We start from the raw sequence: 15,276 nt of genomic DNA on the forward strand, positions 1-15,276 counted from the left end.
TTTTCTACTCTGACTGCCACATGCCCAGCCCACCTAAGTGTCCTTGGAGTTCACATGGAGATCTGCAAGGCTGCACAGCAGCACGTGGCCTGTTTGGGAGGTCACCTTGTGCCAACACAGGGATCTTCATAACCCTCAGCACTGCCAGGGTTGCAATGGAGTGCCCCTGACAACAATTTTTAAAAATATAATCAATAAACAGGAATTGAAAAACAGATATTTACTCTATCTGGAAACAAAGCACAACTCAGAACACATGACATACATGACCACAAAATTTGCACAGACATTTGCTCACACCAATTACTATATAAATGTCATTAACCAGGCTGCAATTTCCCATCCAATCTTTTCAGAAAGTCTAGGAAAAAAGCCACCCACCCCAAAATCTTTTCCCTGTTTGCATTCCTATTCATATAACAGTATTTCCTGCCTTTTCTACAAGGTAGACCAAGCCCTTAATCCAGTCCTCCCCATCCTACCAGGAGTTTGAGATCACATGGCTTTTCCCTTTGTTGTGGGCTCTTTGAGGGCCTTTGGTTTGCATTCCTATGAAGTCCCTCCAAGCAACAACCTCCATGCATTAAATTAATCCTCTCACTGTCTTTGGTGATGGAGGTTTAGATCACTACCTGCAGCACATTCCAGCACAGACACTGCTGCTTTGTTTTGCCCTTTTAAGAAAGGGGGATTGAAGGAGGGTGCAGTGTTTTATCAGGCATGGAGCAAGCTGAGGCTGGGCACTGCAGGCAGAGCCACACAATGCACATTTTGTGCTGGCAGGGTGCAATTTAATCCATATTTAGTTTTGGCCTGAGCGATGGTAAAACCCACTTGCTCTTCCCATAGCAGCACATGAGCCATTTCAATTATGTCCGATAAGGTGGCGCTTTCAATAGGATAAAAATCATCGTGGGGGGATTTGCTGGGGAGCCTGCTGCTCTCCACACAGCACTGAATGATGGGATTAGAGGAAATGTTTTCTAATAGCCAGCTGACAGAGAGGGTGGCAGATTGGGCTTCTACACAGTGCCACAACTTCAACAGCAGGGTCAGCTGAGGAGGACTGAGGGGGTTTTCCCATCATTTGATTTTCTAAATCCTTATCACAGTTGGATTTTTTTTTTCCTTTTGGTTGATCTGACAAAAGGAGATTTGGCTTGCTTAAAAGGTTATAAATGACATTTTTCTAAAGCATTGGTGGAAAAGCAGACAAAAAGAGAAAGCAGGTTTTAGAAACTGCTTCCCCTGAGCCTCAGTCTTTGTGGAGTTTTCCTTTTCTTTTGCCCAGGTTTCAGTCTCAGTTTATGGATGGCTAATTCACATGCTACTTAGCATGCAAAAATTCCCTTAAATATAGCAGCTAATATATCAAAATCTGGTTGTAACCAACAGTTTCAGGGAGAGCACCAATTTACAGCTTAGAAAAAATATTCAACTATTGGAATTCCAGAGATCATTTTGATTTGCCCCAGATCTGTATCACACAGTTAATTGGAACATAACAATAAACAAATATAAATACAGAATGTGTACCAAATAATGAACTTGTCAGCTTGCACATGACCTGAGGCAGGGCATTGTCCAGGTCAGTTAGTAATTTTATTCCTAAGTCTTTAAATTTGAGGAAATTACAGAACACTGTGGACCAATTCAGGGGAGGCCTGTACATCCACCATGCAAGCACTTATTCTGCATGTGGCAGAGATTACAAAATGAACTGAGAACATAAAAAAAAAATACTAAAGGTTGTGTTTCAGTTTTTTAAAATGCCTTTCAGTCCAGGCATCCAAGCACAGTAGACATTTCACAGGCCAATATGGGAGCCTTAGGGGGAAAAGTTGCACACAATGGGTGTTCTACGGACCAATATTGAACAAAATTGCAGCAGCAGAGGTTATTTGTCATTAAAACAAGAATGAGAAAAGGATATCTAGCTTTTAGTGCACCAAAAAAAAAAAAAAAAGAGAGAAAAGGGGCCATTACATTGCAAAACATACTTTAAAAGCCAAAGTAAAGCACTAGTCTACAGCCACCTTACTTCTCTAATTTCATGTTCACCTAAACACACATAAACTCTGCAGCAGCCCAAAGCAAAATGAGGCAGATCTGGAATCAGCAGAGTAACAGCATTTACCATGCCAGTTTTGTCCATACCTTGCAAATGTGCTTTTTTCATTTTGATCTTGATTCCAGCACCATCTGGTAGCTGAGTTTAACCTGAAGAAATTCAGCAGCAAGTATCAGCTGGGCCATTTGTTGTCTCTCTGTTGCAAGAGAAAAAAGAAAGTTTTTGACCAACATGGTGTTGGTTTATGTTGTTAGATACAACAGTAATTTTGTCCCTTTATCAGAGTTTCAGCTTTATTAAACCTTTTCCCTAAGAATGCTCAACAACTAAAGCTAAGGGGACACAGCACCAGTGCAAGAGTGAGAATATCTTTCTGACTGTAACGCTAAAACTGACTCATAATATTATTAAATGCAAATAACACTTGCATTTTGTCAAAATTTATCACACTTTTTTTTTATATTTTGGGATGACAAAAAGACAAAAATCCTTGATCAGAAAAATTACACACTTTGACAAAATGCTATGAAAATTTACATGAGGAAGCTTTCTTTGGGAAGGTTTGTGCAGCTACTCTCCATGTTAAACCCTCAGTCTAATAAAATCCTCAATTTAAATATACCTCTAAATGTACTTTAAACCTTGGAGGATCTGTTGCTTACTCAAGAAGGACCAATCAATTTTTTATGGGCAAGAACTACCTCCAAGTTATCTTCATACACAGTTTTTTAACTGGCAGAACAGACGGACTCAGGCAGAAGAGACTCGAAATCCTTTAGGTGATAAAATGCCGGCTGTATTGATGGGTTAATAGAAGCAAGCCCCGTGGGTTCAGCCTTCTCATTAATACAATGGAAGAAGCTGTGGGATCTTCAGGGAAGAGCTGAAGAATGCCATAAATTACATCTCCTGTGGCTTTCAACAACAAACAGACAGGGGCTGGAGTTGACTCAAGGCAAGTGCTGTAGGAGCGATTCCTGAAAAATACCTGAGTGCCAGATGATGTTTCCTAATAGACAGAGTGTCACTGAGGAGGGCTTGTGGCATTTATGGCCCAGATGCTTTCCTTTCCTAGAGAAGAAACCTTTTGATTGCCTTTCTGCAGCGAGGGGACTCTGGGGGCAGCAGGAGCAGCCGCAGGAGGCAGGGGAGAACAGGGAGCAGTGCTGGCATTTCCAGCACAGGGCAGCCTCTTGCAGCTGGTTTCCTTCTGCAAGTCTAGGGCTGCAGACATAAGCTGTAAAAGCCCAAAAATCCCCAAAGATGCAATATTGCACCTTCTGCAGATGTATCAGTGTTGTAAGTGCAGCAGCTGAGAGAGGTTAGTAAAAAGCGATTATTATCATCTGTTAGCTGAGGGGGTGAACATAAAACAACTAAAAGTTTTGGACTCAAGGCTTCCTTGGATCTGCTTTCTGATGTTTGCTTTTCATCCAGTCCAAGGTCTACAGCTGCTGCTGCTCCTCTGAGGATACCCCTGTGGTTCTTACCTGATCTTAGGGAAGAGAAGTTGGCTTCCAGTTCGGCCTTGTCACACTCCATGCTGTGAGAGCTGGAGGGTTTAAATGCCTGACAATCTCTGTTCTTTTCCTAATTGCCTCAGGTTTTGGACAAAACAATAAAAAGATTGTATTCAGATTCTGCTTAACTTGCATTACATTTTCTCATGGGGAAAAAAAAAAAAAAAGAAAGGCAAACCTAATGCCACCCAGAATCCTAATGGCCCTGGAATCAACTACTGCTTCTCTTACTGCTGCTCTGTCCTCTGGCCCGGTAACCAGGCCAGGAAAAAATACAAAAATACCCACATCTTTGACCAGATCAACCTCAACCCACACCAACAACCCATTCTTTAAAAGTCTGCTATTGAACCACTGCCTATGGGTAGTTCAAACAAAAGAAAACAAAAAGGGGTGGAGGGGAAAGAAACAGGAGAAAAAAATTGCATAAAAGTTGTACTGGACAATCATTCAGCAAAATTCCCACTTGTGTATTAAAAGCTCAGCTAAATAACTCTGGGCTGCATGGGAAAACAAGTAGGAAAGAAAACTCTTCTATTCTCTAGAATTACCCTGCCCCTCAAGCATACCAAGCATTTTATCTTCTCAGTCTTCATAAAATATCCATTTTGTGAAGAAGAGATGCTGCATTTACCCCTTTTTCTTGACACAGGAGGATTTGTCCTCCCCATCCCCTGCCCCGTGTCAGAAATAGTAACACAGTGAAGACTCTTTCCACTCAGGAAAGGAATGTCTCTCTTTCTTATCCCCTCTCCTCCTGTTTTATGGCTCCCTCCTACCCTTCTGCCTTATTTATCACCGCTGCAATTGTCAGGTACTTGTTTGCCTGCTTTCCTCCAGGTCTGCCTTTCCCATTCTCCCCAACTGCCTGGTCTGATCTCCCCTCGACACTGGAAAACAGAACAAATTCATTATTTGGGAAGATGTAACACATGCAAGGTAAAGCTTGCTTTTAGACAGGCAGAGAGCTCAATTCAAAGGCAATCTACCCAGGGATTCATTTGGTTGGATTCTTATCTGTGGACAGCTGCTTCTGAAATGGAAGAAAAAGTAAAGTGCTTAAAATGGAAAATTTTTTTAAGTACATGCCCTGATTGGGATTTTTCTGCAAGAACCCTCCATGAAAACTAGGGACAAGAGCTGGTCACAGCAGGAGACAGAGCTATCCAAGACAGTATGTAAAAATTGCTGATAACAGGACTTACCCTCAGGTGCTGCAAAATAATTATCTGTGGAAAAGATTAGACAGGTCAGTAGGGAAGTGTAATGGTTTAAACTGACTGGAAACACAAAGCTGTCCTCTTTTTTTGGTGTGGAACATTCACTTTCTCTTCCCTGAGATAATCTTACCACAAAATACTGCAGCAAAACAAATAATCCTTCATATCAGATCTACTTTGCACACCTGGTATTCAACTCAATTTCCTAAATGGGTGAGTCAAAGCAGGTAGGGCTGACCTGTTAGCTGAGACATAGCAGGGCATTTTCTCCTGTGCTCTTAGGCTGGTGGAAAACAGCACCAAAGAGCAAAGAAGTTACAGCAGAAAGGAGGACACAGTTAAATTGGTCTCCTGCTTAGAACTGCTAATTATAAATCAGCCCAAAGTTATAATGGTTATAAGTTATTTGGTTATACTCAATTAAACAGAAATTATTTTAACAATAATGTTTTAAAACTCTTCAAAAACTTAAGAACAGCCAGATGGAAGAAGTGGAAGACAGAACCTAATTTTGGCCAAACCAGGCAAGAGTCCCACAGGCACTGGGAGGGGACTGGACAGGGAAGCACCCGCTGCCTGCAGGCTTGCTGGCAGCGCTCCCCTCCCACCTCACACCCTCATCCCTTCACCCTCCCCAGATACTGATGCTGAACAGGTCCACTGTAAACCACAAAATTATATACTTTTCTATTATGCTGTTTCAATCTTTACACTTCTACAGGAAAGACAACTACAGGGCCCTAAAACAGGGCTTCCAAGAGCCCCTTCATTCAGCTGCTGATCAGGGCTGGGCTCTGGCTGTTCCAGTCCCTCTGCAGCTCCTCACCTGCCCCCCAGTGCAGGCAGTAGCAATGCCTGGCCATGGCTCACAGCAGCTCCTCTCTCTGTCCCTGCAGCAGGAGCAACCCTGGGTTATCATGGCATCCGCCCCTCCCTTGGCTTTTGCAAAGTGTTTTGTTTGCTCAAAGTCTTGCAGTGGGTGAGTGGCTTTTACACAGGAAATATGTACACCATTGCAGTGTCCTGCTGTGCTGTGACATGTGGCCACAAAGGAGCATTTTCACTTGGCCTGCTTGTCTCAAACTCTTTATTAGGTGATTGAGTGGGAAACTGCAAACTGGGTCAATGAGTGAGTCTTTTTCTTAGCACTGCCCATGGACCTCCAGCAGTTGAAGAATACTTCTGTCTGCAATTAATCCATCAGTTTGTGGTGTGTGGGAGCCCAGATACAGGACTGTCTGAAAATGGTGCCACTGCCATGTGCAAGCTCTTCCAGTGGTCTTCTGGGTTGGGATTTTTTTTGCTCCTCTTTTGCTTTAATTAAGAAAAAGTGAAGTCTCTGGACAAGGAGGGGGACTCCAAACACCACAGAGAGCTGGCAGAGCTGGCAGCCAACTCGGTGCAGCACTGAGGAGTAGAAGCCATAGAAAAATGAAACATATTCACCAGCAGTACCAAAAGGGAAGAAAATCAAGATGGAAAGCAGGCTGTACAAAACAGATCCTAGAAAAGAGTAACATTTGTATCATGCCATCTGGGATTGTATGAAGACAGCGACAGTGGACTCTATGAACACTTAAAGCATTTTTTAACTAAGTCTGAGTAAGGTATTCAGGTGATTTACATGTTTCCAGTCAAAATAAAAAATTCAACATTTTCTTGGCAGGCCTCAGCAAGGTTTAATTCCCTCTTTAGAGCTTTGTGAATTCCTATTTGAATGAGCACAGCTGTGCTGTACACATTTCAGTTCAAACCAGCCCATAAGAACACGCTTCCCGAGCCCTGAGTTCAGCAAGTCAGCTGAGGATGTGACTTGAGTGTGCCTGCAGCAGCTTCACCAGGACCATTGTGGCTCCCTTGGGACCAGCTTGCTGTAATGGCCCTTTAATTACCTCCTCATTGTTAGCTGATCCCACCTCAGGGGTCTGAGTGTGAAATTCAGACCTGGAACTGTAAATTAAATACTGTAAACTCCCAGCTGAGCCAGCCAACAACTACTGTCACTTCAGCATCCTTTTTCTGGGAGAGAGAGAAGAGGCATGCTAGACTCAGGCCAACAGGAAAAGCCACTGAAGGCATCAACACTCTTGGGACATTGACACTGTGGCTGTGCTGCTGAGCAGCAAGAGCAGGCCCAGTCTCCACTGGTGCAGCCCTCTCGTAGAAAATCCACCAATTACCAACAACTCCATCCCCTCAGTGTCACCAGTGCCCACATTTCTGTGGACATCTTCCAGTCCCTGCAGCTGAGATGGCAATTCAGCATTCTCACTGATAGTAATCCTGAAAGTGGAGTGAGATGTGGAGGCTGCTGGCAAACACCCCAGCGCTCCTGAAGAGTAAGAAAATACCAGTTTGGCTTCCATGGGCCCTGACAAGGGATGTTATGAGCCCCAGATGACCTCTGGGGATATCAACACCTACTCTTTTCTAACCATGTCATGCTGAAACCAGTGCTTCCTTCCACTTTGAGCTGGTTTATTCACATTTAAATTGCTTAGAGCAGTAATAATGAAGAGAGAAATTAAAGACACCCCTGCCAGACACTTGCCTGCCTTTCTGTTAGTGTTCTGTTTGTATTTTTTTTTTGGTACAAATAGCAGTGTCCAGGAAGCTGTAGTATTTATGATATAGTAATAGGGAAAAGGCAAACAAGAGGTAGGAGAATGAGTTGGCTGCAGAGACAGAATTTGTCTTTCTCAGGACCAACTTTGCAGGGCTGGAGAGCAACACCATCAGTCCAGATGGAATTTCTCTGTAGGGTAAGTCAGTATAAACAGGGTAAATTTATCTGGCGGATTTACTCAGGTTTATTTCAGTTCAGTGGAGGATGGTAAGGAGCAGTAGCAGTACAAATGGAAAGAACCAAAACTGGCGTTGATAATCTGGCATAACAAGGAATTTTCTCCATTTTGCAGAAGACAAAGCTTTTCACCTACTCCATAATTTTCCCCAACATTCAGGGGGAAATAAAATAGAATTACAGGATATCAGCCAAAGCACCAGATCAAACTTCCTATTTCTCCTATTTCCATGTTCATACTGTGATTGAGGTTCCAGGTCTTGATAAATAAACTATCCAGGAGCTCACTTTCAACAAAGCCTCTCAACAACCACAGAAGCCCCATGCTGACTTTGGCCCTTAAACTCTGTTTCAGAGGTCCAAAGCTAATGCAGCATGCATATATATGGGCACTGATGGATTTTCTACTGGAGCTGGAGCACCAGAGGGCCCTTTGGGTGAGCACAGTGTGAGCTGAGGGTCACCTTCCCCAGTGCTGATGTTGATAAGATGTGCACAGCCTCTCTGCTCCAGGCTAAAAGCCCAGGTGAATAATGGAAAAAGAAGAGCAAAGCTCAAGGCTCCTGTTTGCTCCAGCAAGTCCTGCACTCCTGAAGTGACCTTTTCCATAGCGTGTGGAGCTTTTGACAGGCTCCTGACAGCCAGAGGACAAGTTCTAAAAAGGGGTTCGTAGCTTTTACTGACCCACTTAAATTTGCAAAACTTTTTTTTTTTTCCAAATAAGGGGAAAAAGCTGGAGTTGCAAGATGGGATGAGAAACAAACCTGAAGCGGAGAAGAAGAAAAAAAATACAGGCTATAGCCAGAGACGCAGAGGTGCCAGACCAGCTGACAGACACTTCTGACAGATGAGGGAAAGGCATGGGAAATGGGATAGCTCACAAAGAAAAACACTGAATGTGAAATTAGCTATTTCCCTGTAGTCAGCCAGCCTACATCAGTTTTTCACGTACATTTGAGACTGTCAGAAACAAACAAACAAAAAAAAAAAGCTGATTTTCTTGGAAAACAGAGATTACAAACTGAACAGACTATTAAAACCACTTTGTCTTGGGAATTTGGCTTAAACACCAGATGAAATCAAAGATAGCTAATTTGATTAAGCAGAACAACTTATCTAAATCCCTACTTAGGGAAAACACCGCCAGCAATTCAGCACTGTTTTGCAAAAGACCTCCAACGTTAAACAGTTTCAAGGAGAGCAAAACCTACACACACATGGCACTTCTCCATGCATGAGGGACACGTTTGCTGGGCAGGCTTCAGGGCAAGACAACAAATTAAACTTACAAGAGATAAGAAGAAAATTTGCCATGATGGTGAGGAACCAGGAGTGATGAGAACTTACCTTGTCACCATCAGCTGAGGTTAGAGACCCCAATGGCACTGCCTCTTCCTTGGAATGGCACCTCCAGTTCTTGGGGAATTCCTTCCCCAACCTCTCTGTGACAGCACAGGGAGAAAAGGCAATATATTTGTGCAAATGTTAAGAGACAATGAACTGTCACTTCTACTCTCATTTGTAATGAGTAGGATTTACTGTGGCTAGCATGAATCACTTTGATAACATATATAATTAGTTTTATAGAAGTTTTAGTATGTTATAAAAGCTGCTCTATCACTTGTGTTCCCCCAGGGCTCTCTTATAAAATGATTTTGTTACAACTGTATTCTCCTTGGAAGTGAATTGCAGACAACTGAGCACATCTGTATGTCAGAGGCATTGTAAGCCAAGGCATCCAAAGCAATTTTAATGCCTTTTTCATTTCTAACACCCATGTGAAGAAATGCAGGCACTTGTGGGCTGCAGCCCTATCAGCTGCCCAAAGCCAAAGACAGCCTCTGCTTCCAGGCTGTGGCTCAGCCACCTCCACACAGCCCCTGGCTGCCCACAGCAGATGCTGCAGATCAGCAACCCAGGAGCTGGGATGCTGTCAAATGACCTTGGGGGAAAACACTCAGCATAAATAACACAAGTCTTTAATAACTTCATTTGAACTACAGAAAGGTATGTTGGAAGAGGATTTGTCTCTGTGCAGGGAGATGCAAGGTGAGTTAACTGGATTCCGTCTTTGTGAGGAAGAAAAGTGGGGCTGGTAGGAGAGTGCACTAAGTGAAACCAGCAAGCCCTTCTGATCTCATACATGCTTTTTTTATTTCATATGTATTTGAAATAATGTAGGCTATGATTGAGCCTTGTGGCTGCTTCAGAAGAGCACCATTAATAAACAGACTATTTTTAACAACTGCCCTGGTAATCTGCTGTGAGTATGCTTGATGAGGTTAAGGGCTGCTGCAAACATTAGCCAAACACCTTCAAACACCTACCTGATAAATCATTCATGAGGAGCAGCTGCCTGCAGTGTATTGAGAGCTGCTGTCCTGTGGCCTGTAACCTAAAGGGGCTTATCCACCCCAAACTGGCCCAGCTTGGCAATGCTTCAGCTTCTTAGTGGGTCATATTCAGGGCATTTCCCCAAGGCCCAGCTTTCCCACAGCATGGGGAAGGTGGATGAGAAATGCTGTTAGAGTACAATACAAACCCCAGGCTGAATGGGCACCAGCTGCAGCTGTGGACAGGGTGGGAAGCACCCGCCATGGTGCCATTTTGCTTTTCCTCTGACATGATCACAACCCCCAGGTCAGTCACAGCCCAAAGCATCCATCGTCTCCTCCCACCCTCTAGGTCATGTCCTAGTGCAGCTGTAAGAGCAGGTGGAGATGGGGCCACTTAGAGGTGCCTAAGGACTCAAGTGAAAAGGTCATAAGGAGTCAGAGGGACAACATCCAGAAGGCACTTCATAAAACCCACAATGTCCTGAAGATTAATTCAGAGCATCTTCTGTGTCTATTTTAGTATTGTACTACGTGATGCTGTCAATGATGCATGAACTCAGTCATGTATGACAGACAGCAAAAGCAAACAATGATGGCATTTGAAAATTGAAAAATTGTAACATTAAAAAAAGTCCAGTACTTTGAGGTGTTCTGGACAGAAACCAGAGTCCCTGACACTTCTATTCCAGCCATCTGTGCTCTCTCTCTAGTTACTGGAGCAAGAAATGGCACATAAAAGAACTGGTTCAACCCCATCCTCAGACTGGTAGGATATATTCCATTTTGAAGATGTCTGCTTCTTCTCATAAAGAGTGAATGCAGCCAGAATGGCAAGTTTTGGCCACTTACAAACTGCCTTAGAAGCTACTGGCTCTTTGGCAACTGCTGGCAAGAGGCATCCCACTCCCTTCCCAGTGTGCTTTTAAATCTACAGAGCAGCAGAGCACCAGCCAGTCATCCTGTCAGATCTGTATCACCACTTTGCTTCTGGTTTAAGCAGTTTGTCTCCAAGAGATTTTTTGGATACTTCCTCCAAACAAGAAGTTGTAATGATTTCCTACACCCGTGCAGCTCCACATGCCAGCTGTTGAGGAGCAGCCGCAGCGGACTTGAAAATAAACAAATCTCAGCCCGGGGAAGATCAGAAGGGCCGACAGACAGCCCTACTGGTGCTGATTTATACTTCCTTATCTTTTATCTCCTTCCCTCTCCTCCCCGCGCACACTAGCTGCTCTCCCACGGTCCTTCTCCCAGGGAAATCCATGTGCTTGCCTCTTGCTATCATGCATCTTCAATTCTCAAGTTCCTTAACTCTTAAATTCTTTCTAACTTTAATGTACTACTCCCCTTTTGGTACACTGCGAACCTGCTGGGGCAAAGAGCCAATTTGAACTTGTTCCCAAGAGCACACAAATAAATCCCTGGCTCTGGGAACACAAAATCTCCAATACTTTGCCCAGAAGCAATCTGAAATAGCAGACACACAGTGCCTCCCACTTCACAGCAAGCAGAGGAGGTGCTTTGGCTGGCACTGCTTTTCCAGCTCTCCACAGAAGACAAGGGGAAGCTGCCAGCAGGACAGTTATCCAGCAAGTACAGACTTGCTACCCTTGTGGAAAAACCTCCATCTAAAGACACTCTCCTCACCCACAGCTTGTTAGACCACAAAAGGTGGCTCTTCCCTGGTGGAACTGAGGCTACAAGGCTTCTCTGAATTAATCTGAATTTGGTTTTTCAGAAAACAGTCCAGTTCTGATGTACATTTCTGGTGCTGATCAGTCAACCCCAGCTCTTCTCATACGTTGTCCCTGCTCTCAATATAAACTAGAAATCAGGTGCAACTTTGTCTAATTTCAGCTACCAGCTCTTGTTAAACACTTGTTTTCAGATCAATGCTCAATCTTTCAAATTTATGCTTCTGCATCATCATTACATCAATCTTCTGATAGACTAAGATGTGTATTTTCTAAGCCACCAATATTGCTGCCACAATAATCTCTTCTCTACATTTCCATCTTAGTGTCATCTATAATAGTAAAGTCTCTTACTTTGATATAAATTCATTATTTCTTTTTGCACAATGATTTAGATTCTGACTTGCTGTACAAGCAGCTATTTAACATCTGCAGAAAAGCTTTTATCAGCATATGATATGAATTCTTCCATCTGGCATTCCACTGAACAAAAAGCAGAAACATTTTTGAACACCTGCCTTTTCTGTTACTGGCAGTCCTGTAATTTCCATTTCAGACTTACTGCTGTGCAAAGAAAGCCCTCTTTTTCTCTGCCCAAGTTTTTAACTCAGAGGTTTTTTTGCTTCTGTATCAACCCATTCCCATGCCTGGTTTCTAATCTATATTAAATTCTTCCCTTCTCTTCCCTGCCTTCTTGAATGCTGCCTTTTCCTCCTGTTATCTTCTTTGAGGTTTAGAGAACTTCATCCAGCACCAGCTGTATTTATGTCACCTGGTAGTAATTATTACACAATATTTCAGTCTATCTTAAGTGAATCAGAAAAATAATCACATCAAACATTTAAAAAAATGAAAGCAGCAAAGTTCACACCTCAGACTTTCAAATGTAATCCACCTGTGCTTTTCTGATGTGTTATAATTATGTGTTATTATTTCAGGATTGCATAAGGGTATAATTTCTTCTGAAGATGTTCACTACTTATTTTCCATAGCAGCCAAAATCCAAAACATTGTAAAATTTCAGATTAAAAGCATGATGCTGAGTTACAGTATAATAAACCAAACTTTTGGATAGCTGGTTCAGCAGCCCCAGTGGGAAAGCATGGAATGCTGGAAAAGGATTACAGTGGTTTTTACATTTATGAAGAGTTACACTGCTGGTCGCAAGAGAGCTCTCATGTTACTGAGAGTACACATTATTTGCTGGAAAATGAAAGTCTCTTGAAAAGCAAAAAAAGAAAAAAAAAGAAAAAGCATCAGACATTTGAACAGCTGGGAGCATTTTTAGAAACTATCAAAAAAAGAGAAAAAATTTAGAATAATATTTCTCCTTCTGTAGTTAGCCTCATTATGGTGGTATATAATATGTTCCCTAGAGGCTTAATCATGTCTACTGTTCAATCCTCAAAGGTTATTTCATTTAAAAAAAATCAATGGAGTCAACAGTTTCTTCACAAAAGAACCTGAAGCTGTCATTCTGAGATGTATTTATTTTTCTATCAGCTCTCATCTTTGTCAGATATCTCACGAGTTATAAATCTGAGCAATAAGCTGCAATCCAGCGTGCTCAGGCTAAAGGCAAGATTTTCTTCCTTTCTTTGTTGACATCTGATTTCATATTAGGAAGATATTGTTTGATGCCACTTTGATAAAATCTTGAAAAACTGTTGTTTGCAGAAGGAGCAAATGAGATGGTGAATTACTGAAGTAATGGCAGCCATGAGCATAAAGCAATGTGACTACTACATATAGTTTGAAGAGGTATCTGTACACTAAATCCAATACTACTTGAATTTTCTTTCAAATTAAAATGTAGGAGCAATCTCTTAATTGTCAATGCTCTGCTTATTCCGCCAATTATGATGCTTTATTTTCTTTACCACAGCACTTCCAGAGCCGTGTCAGCACGAGGATTTCCGTTTGCTCAGTTTTTTTTGTCACAATGAATCTTTCAACGTGTGCCAGCTCCAGATAAACATAATCGCTAGTTTGTTCCAGTACAAAACCCAGGCAACAAACAATGAGAGGCTCCCTCAGCAACACCCTTGAATTCCCTTTGAAATACACTTCCATTAAATACCCCACTATGGGCTGTTAAATTCACATTCATCAGCTATTGTATACTTTACAGGCCTTCCCATCTTCACAATGTGGCTCTTCTCACACCTAAATGGACACTTACTTTGTAGGTTTTTTAATGACTTTACTTACAGCAAAATGCCCACCTAGTTTGCTAAGCCAAACCATTCATTCTTTCCTCTCAGGAACCAACCGCAGACCCACAGTGGAGTGAGTCAGTGGTACAAGAAATAAGCCTAGTTGTGGTACAAATCTGAAAATGCACCCACTATGGCTTAACCAATGCATCTAAGAATGTCTAAACCCAGCTCTACCAGAATGACAGCGCTACTCACACAAGGCAACTTCCACTTTGCAAAAACAGGCAGTGAAAAAACTGGGTAAAATATCAAATACCTTTTGCACAGATTCTGCTGAAAAGAGGGCAAATCATCCAATCAGCTCTCACTCTTATTTATCCCTTCCCAAACACCCACTTTTTCTGGCTGGGATCTTTTACCTTTACTTGCTTCTCTCTGTTACTTGCTCTCACGTCTCACCTTTGGTTTCGTCCTGTCTTGCTTCTCTCACTGCATTTCCGCTGAGCAGGACACTTAAAATATGTTTTATAACAACCTAAGGAGGACCTCTAAACAAGGCCATTCCTACAGCAAAAATCACCAGGGGTTTTTTAGGTGGTTTGGTTTTGGTTTTTTTTTTTTTTTATTTGTGATTTTTTGGGTTTTGGGGGGGTTTTTTTGTTTGTTTGGGTTTTTTTTTTTTTTTGTTTGTTTTTTTCCCCAAAACATCCTCAAATACCATTTCATAATTTTCTTAGAGGGAAAAAGAAAAACCCACTGATAACATTCCCTTTGTTCATCACCCACTATACAATACGCAACCTTACCAAACTGCTCCAGCCTATCCTGGAAAAACATTTTTGTTCTAAATTATTTTGTTTCCCCTCCAAAACCCACCCTCTTGTACTTTAAACAATTCCCCAAACTTGTCCACTCATCGTTAAAAGGAAACTGCATGTGAACAAACTTAAAAGGACTAGATAATCTGTAGGGTACCTATTTTACTCCTTTGTCTTTCTTATGTGTTGCAACATATCTCTTTCCTCCTCACCTAAAATTTTCCATTACAGACCAGTAGGACCACAGATTTACTTCTCCCATCCTTCTCTTCCTTATCTCAAATACAGCTTCTAGTTTCTTTCTTTCCAATTTTCCCTTTGTTTCAAACACAGTTTGCTCTTCCCAGTGCAGAACTCCTACAAAAAATATGGTTAAACAAAGTTAAAGAAAATCCATGAGCATGTGAGAAAGACCTGTGTGAGCAGTTCTGGGCCATAACATCAAGAGGTAAACCCTAATAGTGAATCAATGTGTGCACCAAAAGACCTTTCAAACCCCTCCAGTCACCCTGAACATGAGTTCAATTCCCATTTACTCTCTTCCAACAAGATCAAATTTTCTAACAGACCATGCTAGAGGATTTGTTCTCCCAAATTCCATGCTTAAACTCCTATGCAATGGAAAACAGTCATCTTCATAAATGAAACCAAGTGA

The sequence above is a fragment of the Zonotrichia albicollis genome, chromosome 2 (genome assembly GCF_047830755.1).
Source record: "Zonotrichia albicollis isolate bZonAlb1 chromosome 2, bZonAlb1.hap1, whole genome shotgun sequence".
NCBI lineage: Eukaryota > Metazoa > Chordata > Aves > Passeriformes > Passerellidae > Zonotrichia > Zonotrichia albicollis.